The sequence below is a fragment of the Nannobrachium achirus genome (genome assembly GCF_963921795.1).
Source record: "Nannobrachium achirus genome assembly, contig: SCAFFOLD_96, whole genome shotgun sequence".
Classification (NCBI taxonomy): domain Eukaryota; kingdom Metazoa; phylum Chordata; class Actinopteri; order Myctophiformes; family Myctophidae; genus Nannobrachium; species Nannobrachium achirus.
This window is the reverse complement of record NW_027664825.1, coordinates 35,881-43,056: the sequence shown is the minus strand read 5'-3', so window position 1 is coordinate 43,056 and position 7,176 is coordinate 35,881.

The window sequence follows — 7,176 nt, the reverse complement described above, 5'->3', positions numbered from 1 at the left end:
AGTAACAGCAGTATCATATGTATCACCTGTATCTGGCAGTGAGTGGAAAATCTTCTGTCCTTCTGTTCCAAGGCAATGAAGCAGGACAGCTCTCTTTCTTGCAGCAGGCCATGCATTCCCAGTTGCATTTATGACCAGTAGGTAGTTGTCAAATATTTGCATCCATGTCTTGAATGGTATTGTAGGCTTCCCAGGGCATGGCAAGAATGGAGCAGGACAAGGCACATTTACAGCCATCTTTGCAAAAAATGGTCAAAAATAGTCCTCTGTAGTCGAACTATAGCAGGTGGGTTACCTCGTCGCCAATTTGTAGAGGTGGATGGCAAGGAATAAGACACTGGAGAGCATGGATTCACTTCACATTGACTATTCTTTGTTAGTTCAGCTTCTCAGCACAACAGCATGGCATACACTACATGTCACTTCCTGTTACACCCTTCTTCATAACACCTAATCGTCAGGTAAGGTACAGTGACACCAAGTGGTGCAAATAAGTAACTACATGCATTAGTTGTAGAGAACTGTAGGACACAACAGATAGATAGATAGATAGATAGATAGATAGATAGATAGATACCTTTATTATCCCAAGGGGGGAATTCAGTAGATTATAAAAAAAATCTAGTGTTGCAATTTGCAGCTGGTAACAGACATACCTGCAGTGTGTAGTGTGGTGTTGTGTGTGTAACAGACATACCTGCAGTGTGTAGTTGGGTGTTGTGTAGTGTCTCCATCTCTCTCTGGAAGAGGTTGCACATGACTTCTGCGGCCGCACGGAGGCGCTCCAACACAAACACTCTGACATCGAGCTTCACACGACAAACATCAACACTTTGTTGCTTTTCCAAAACACACAATATCTCCTCTCCCACCGACGTCATGTGTTCATTTATCTTCAGCCGTAGGGGAGAGCGGGGTAAACTGAGACACCGGGTAAACTGAGACACTCCCTTTATCTTGGCAATGGAACACATTTGTGGTCATGTGACCATTATATTTTCAAGCCCCTTGCATTTCCCACTTGCCATGAAAAGAGAGACCTGATAGTGCTGTAGAAAACATGATCTTTTCACAAAAATGTGTTTTTTGCAGGTAAAAGTAAATGTTCTTGCTGTCAACATAATCAGCTGTTGTGTCAAAGCAAATTGATGCAGGGAGAACATTATATATCATACATGTTGATGAACTACCAACTTATAAATCCATGTGATAGATGCTAGCTGAAGATTACCCTGAATTGATAAAAACATCCCTTTTCCCAAAATGTGGCTGTGGGGTAAAGTGAGACAATTGCTTCGGGGTAAAGTGAGACACTATCTCACATTATCCCAACATGATAGACAGGGAGAAAGCTGTAAAAACCTGGTTAAAGGTTGTAACAAACTAGTCTCAGTTGATTCTTATGTATTTTCCCCTGTAGAATCCATTTCTGATATATATGTCTTTGTATTGTGCATAATTAATGAGATAATTAGCATATTTGACTAGATTTGACTAAATATGCAAATTATTTCATTAGTTATGCACAATACAACAATATACTTTGCAGAAATAGATTCTACAGGACAAATGACATAAGGATCAACTGAGGAAAGTTTGGTAAACCCTTCTATCAATTTTTTATAGGGTTTTTAGTTTTTTCCTTCTGCCCATGTGTCACATTATTTAACACATGGGTGGAAATGACAGGACAAAGCCTATTAAAAGAATGTCTGCTATGTACATTTTTGTATTGCGCATATTTAACCCGGGTTTTTGTGTTTTTATGGTAGTTTTAAAGTGAAAAAAGTGAGTGAATCACTTTACCCCGTTGATTTCTCTGGTCTGTCTAAGTTTACCCCGGTCTTGGGGTAAACTGAGACACAAGACCACTTTTTTTAAAACAATCATATTTTCTCTGCCTTTTGTCTTGAATATGTTCTGATATCTTCCATTGTTAAGAAACATCCCAAATTACTGGGAAATGTGTACATTTTTACTGATATATCTTTTAGTTCGCCTAGAGGGGAGCAAATGTAAAAAGTGTCTCAGTTTAGCCCGCTCTCCCCTACAGGCTCCATTTGAAGCGTTTTAACTCCTTTTAACCCTTAAGTTCTGTTCAGATTCACTACACCTTCGTTCTGTTCGGGTCATTTTGACCCGGTGGATATTTGGTTTAAAAAAAACAACACTAATATAAATTTTAACTTAACAAATCATCATGATACATTGACTTTGACTCAATACCAAACAATTCATATGATATATTTGGTAAATGTTTGCATTTCTGCTTTGCTATATCACATTAAACACTGAAAGAGCTAGGCGTTTTTACTGATTTAGCTGAAATCCATGCAAAAAAACGACTTCATTTAATACTGGGCAATATTGCTCATGCTTATAGGAAGGGAGGGAGGGTTCGGAATGGGGCTTCGGAAGGGGGGTGTTAGAAGTGGGGGTGACTGTGTGTCTGTGTTTTGGCATAATACTGTGTATTTCTGTGCTTCCGGGTCAAAATGACCCGAACAGCACTTAAGGTTCAAAAAATATGAGGGGGGTGTAGCATGGGTGTAGTGCAAAAATATTTTTTTTACATGTTCATCTCAGAAGAATCTTTAAGGCCAGTGAGTTTCAGGTGGAAACATTTTTAACTTCTACCTTTTTTTTTCAAATGAAAATGTAAAACGGGTCAAAATGACCCGAACAGCACTTAAGGGTTAATATGAGAAGCTTTTCACCACGCGCTGTGTCCCAACCACCATGAAACACCAACACTGAGTGAGACACCGCCGCCGAGCGAGCTACAACAAGCGAGTCTCCGTGTCGAACGTTGCGAAGTCCGTCCGAGTTATGTCCTGATAGGGACAGAATAGTACATCTTCGTCCCCCCGAATTTCGGCACCTCCACGCGGTCCAAGTGAACACAGCGGAGCTCCTTGCCTCCCGGCAACCCCCGTTATGCTTAGGTTCGTTGGCAAACGGCAGGTCGCGTCCCAAAATCACCATGAAACACCAACAGTTCCTTTGTTGTGGAAACGCCACACCAGGCGCCACACACGAAACATTCTACTTCCGGAAGATCCGGCTTCCGGATCAACGTGTTTAACACATGCGCAATACTGGATCCAGGCACTGTTGCTCTAATGCCTTTCGCCCCCTGGTGGAGGAGATGTGTAACTTTTACTGAATGACCGAAAGACAGACAGACCAGGCGTGGTTCTAGCCCTGAGCAGTAGGGGGTGCTACAGGGAGCTTTTGCACGCGCGCAGCGCGTGCACGTCTCGAAAATTGGCGGTTTTTCGCGGATTTGAACGCGTTTTATTCGGATTTCCGCGGTTTATTTCTTTGCTAAACAATCGGGAACGGGACACTACACTTTCCCTTTGCCTCTCAGTCTCCACATGCACCAGCCAGCAAGATAGTCTATACTATACCGCAGTTTTATTAATTTATTTTTTAAGTTTTGCAGCCATTTTGCCCTATTCACCTCTCCCAGTCCCCACCCACCCCTTAGGTTAAGCAAAACAACTGATGATTTAAGTAACATTTGTCTCAGCGGACAACTTTTGACATCAAGAAAAGAGTTAGGCAAGCTGCAGCAGCAGTCAAGTGTACTCACCATTCAGAAGAATTAGATTCCAAAACCAGAAGCAACAATCAACAGCAGAGTAGCATATTTTATCCTGTTTATCCATTTTTTTGTCCCAGTTTTTGGAAAAAGATTGATGAAAACAAAGCCCCTCTCTCTTAACAACACAAACATGTTGCATGCAGTGGTCCCAGACCAGTTCACTTCCTGTTGTTGCTCATAAACCCGCCCACTCGCTTTAGGTAAATTTTGCCCCAACTGAGAGCAGGGAATCAGGTATGCAGTGAGTGAGTGACACTCGCTTTTGGATGGTTGCTGCTTTTCTAACTTATCAGCAGAGTTCACTGCTCAGATTATGCCTTAGTCAGTCATAATAACTCATTTAAAATATAACAGGTTTATACACTATTTGATTTCTTTTACATATTAACATGGTTCACTACGTTGTGGTTAGTTAGTTCTTTCGAGAGTGAGGTCTAGCCAACACCAACTCGGGATTCCTGGATCGCTGCCGTCCACAGTCTCCTATCCAACATCAGGTTCTTGAGCTCTGCAGTGTTGTGAGCAGAGCTGTCGCGCCGCAGCACGTCTACATAGGTGGTTCGCCTTTTTCCCCTCCTGGCTTTGCCCTGGATTGGCTCCCATAGGGTCAGTTTATTAGCCTCCAGCTCTGGGTGCCTGACACAGTGTCCTGCCAGCCTCATCCTTCTTCCTCTGACCTTGTCCGTGACCCGTGGTAGGTCTCCATAGAGGTCCACATTTCTGATGCGGTCCGTCCATGTGACACCTAGTGCCATTCGTAGCATTCTTGTGTAGACTCCATCCAGGGCTTTTTCCTGTTGTGCTGTGAGGGTCCATGTCTCAGCCCCATACAGCAGCACAGACTCCACAGTAGCTATGAACAGCCGCCTCTTAAGGTCCTCTCCAAGTTCTGATTTCCACACTCTCCTCATCCCGTGCAAGGCCCTCCAGGCAAGTGCTCTCCTGACCTTCAGATCCTGTTCAGTTGAGGCAGTCCAGGCCCCGAGGTACTTGAAGTCCTCCACACGCTCGAGCACAGTCCCGTCTGCAGTGGAAATGGTTTTGTTCTCCGTGTTCACAGTCATTACCTTCGTTTTCTTGGCATTGAGCCTGAGGCCGATCTTCTTGCACTCCTTTTCTACTGCCAATAGAAGCTCCCTTCCTTTCTCGACTGTGTCCGAGACCAAGGCAATGTCGTCCGCGTAGTCGAGGTCAGTGACCATGATGGGGTGTACTCTCCTCGACTGCCTTGGGATCAGTGTAAAGCCCAGAGCCTCCTCTCTGCCATTGATCGCAAGTCTCAGGGCGTGATCCATTGCAACCACGAACAGGAATGCACAATGAACATTGTTCCAGTACCTAAGTCAGGTGACCTCACAAAGACTGACAACTACCGTGGCATCAGCCTGAGCTCAAAAGTCGCCAAGACCGCCAACAGGATGATCCTCAACCGTCTCAGACCCATCTTAGACCCTCTACTGAGAAACTCGCAGAACGGCTTCCGCCCGGAACGAACGACAGTCGGGCAGATACTGGCTCTGAGGAGGATTCTGGAGGGGGTACGAGAGCGAAACCTGTCAGCAGTGATCACCTTCATTGACTTCCAAAAGGCATTCGATACCATCCACCGGGGAAAGCTCATGGGTATTCTTCGAGCCTACGGAGTCCCAGACAAAATGGTTCAGATGATTGAGTCGAGCTACAATCAGACTCGAGCCAAGGTCCAAACCTGCGACGGTGACACCAAGGAATTCGAGATCCTGGCTGGTGTCCTACAGGGTGACACTCTGGCCCCCTTCCGTTGTGGTTAAAGCAACAATATATATACACTATAATATCACCACATGTCAAATACTATACTTAAGTTAGCCATCAATCCCCTCCCCACCACTGCACTATAGTCACTAAGCTCCTCATCCCACTGCTGTTATGAGCCTAGACTAGTATCACTAGTGAGTAGAGTAGTTGAGATGTCTGTCTAAATGACATTCATCTCAGTAGTCTGTTGTATGTGTATGTGCAGATTTTGTCCGAGTTGAGGGCTTCCCAAAGAATCTTTCCATGCCTCGATGCCGCCCGGCTGGTATGTATGTATCTGTCTGTGTGTGTGTGTTGTGTTGTGTGCGAGTCGTGTTGACGCTTCAAGGGACTTGAAATATTCTTCTCTGCTTTTTATTGCCTCGGGGCATGCCGACGCCTCCTGTTGTTTAGGAGTAGTACTGCACTTGGTTATCACACTTTTCTCCGTCTGACCGTCTCGTCTCTCTCCCGATTTTGCAAGCCCCGATCAGGAAAATACTGGATCCGGAAAATACTGGTGCTAGTCAGGAAAATACTGGTGCTTAAGCACCAAAAGCTTCCGCGTAGAACCGCCACTGAGACAGACATAGGCTGTATAGATAGAGCATCGCAGTTGAAGCCCCACCCCGTCCTCACTCTGGTGTCGGAAGCGTTTTCCGCATTCATTTCTTCCATAGACATTTCATAAAGTATTTATTTAAACGTTTTTAAGCCTTGGACAAAGCCACCTCGGCTGGAGAGGGATCATGTCAATATTCACATTTTTTTTAATGCAAAGATTAATTAAAAAGCTGAAAAAAGGGCAGGGTACAAGATAGCCCTAGAATGTCTCCAATATTCGGTCGAATGATACTCCGTATATTCCCTCAGATCTGGAGCCATAGAACGCTCCCATGTCGCGGCGGTTAGCACGAAATCTCCGCGGCACTAAAGTGCTGCGCGCTTCTTGTGTACTCACCCAATAATTAATTCCTCAGCCTGGGAGAAAGATATTGTCCTGTAGTGTCATATCCATTTGAAAGTTCTGGCTGAAAACATGTACTTTGTAAAATATCACCACTTATCACGAGCCAACACGGACGACTTACACGACCGGGCGAGGGGCTCGGAATGACTGCTGGACTGAATATATCATAACTTCCTTTTGGAAGCACAAAACGTACGGGGCACACACTTGACAGGTGCTTGTGATTGACGTGGGGTGACTAATCACACCACCTGCGTGATTGTGTGCCCAGTGCGTTTTGTGCTTCCCAAAGGAAGTTATGATATATTCAGTCCAGCAGTCATTCCGAGCCCCTCGCCCGGTCGTGTAAGTCGTCCGTGTTGGCTCGCGATAAGTGGAGATATTTTACAAAGTACACGTTTTCAGCCAGAACTTTCAAATGGATATGACACTACAGGACAATATCTTTCTCCCAGGCTGAGGAATTAATTATTGGGTGAGTACACAAGAAGCGCGCAGCACTTTAGTGCCGCGGAGATTTCGTGCTAACCGCCGCGACATGGGAGCGTTCTATGGCTCCAGATCTGAGGGAATATACGGAGTATCATTCGACCGAATATTGGAGACATTCTAGGGCTAGGTACAAGACTGTGCCTACATCATTATTTTTAAAATTGCGGAAACTACACTCCCAGAATGCATTGCGAATGTTGTTGTTGTTTCCTGAAATATAGCCCTTAAATCACGCTCAGTTTAGTTATCCAGGCCAGCATATGGCCTGAAATGTAGTGATTGTCATGTCTGTGGACGCTCTTATCGTCATCCTTAACATAGTGCATCA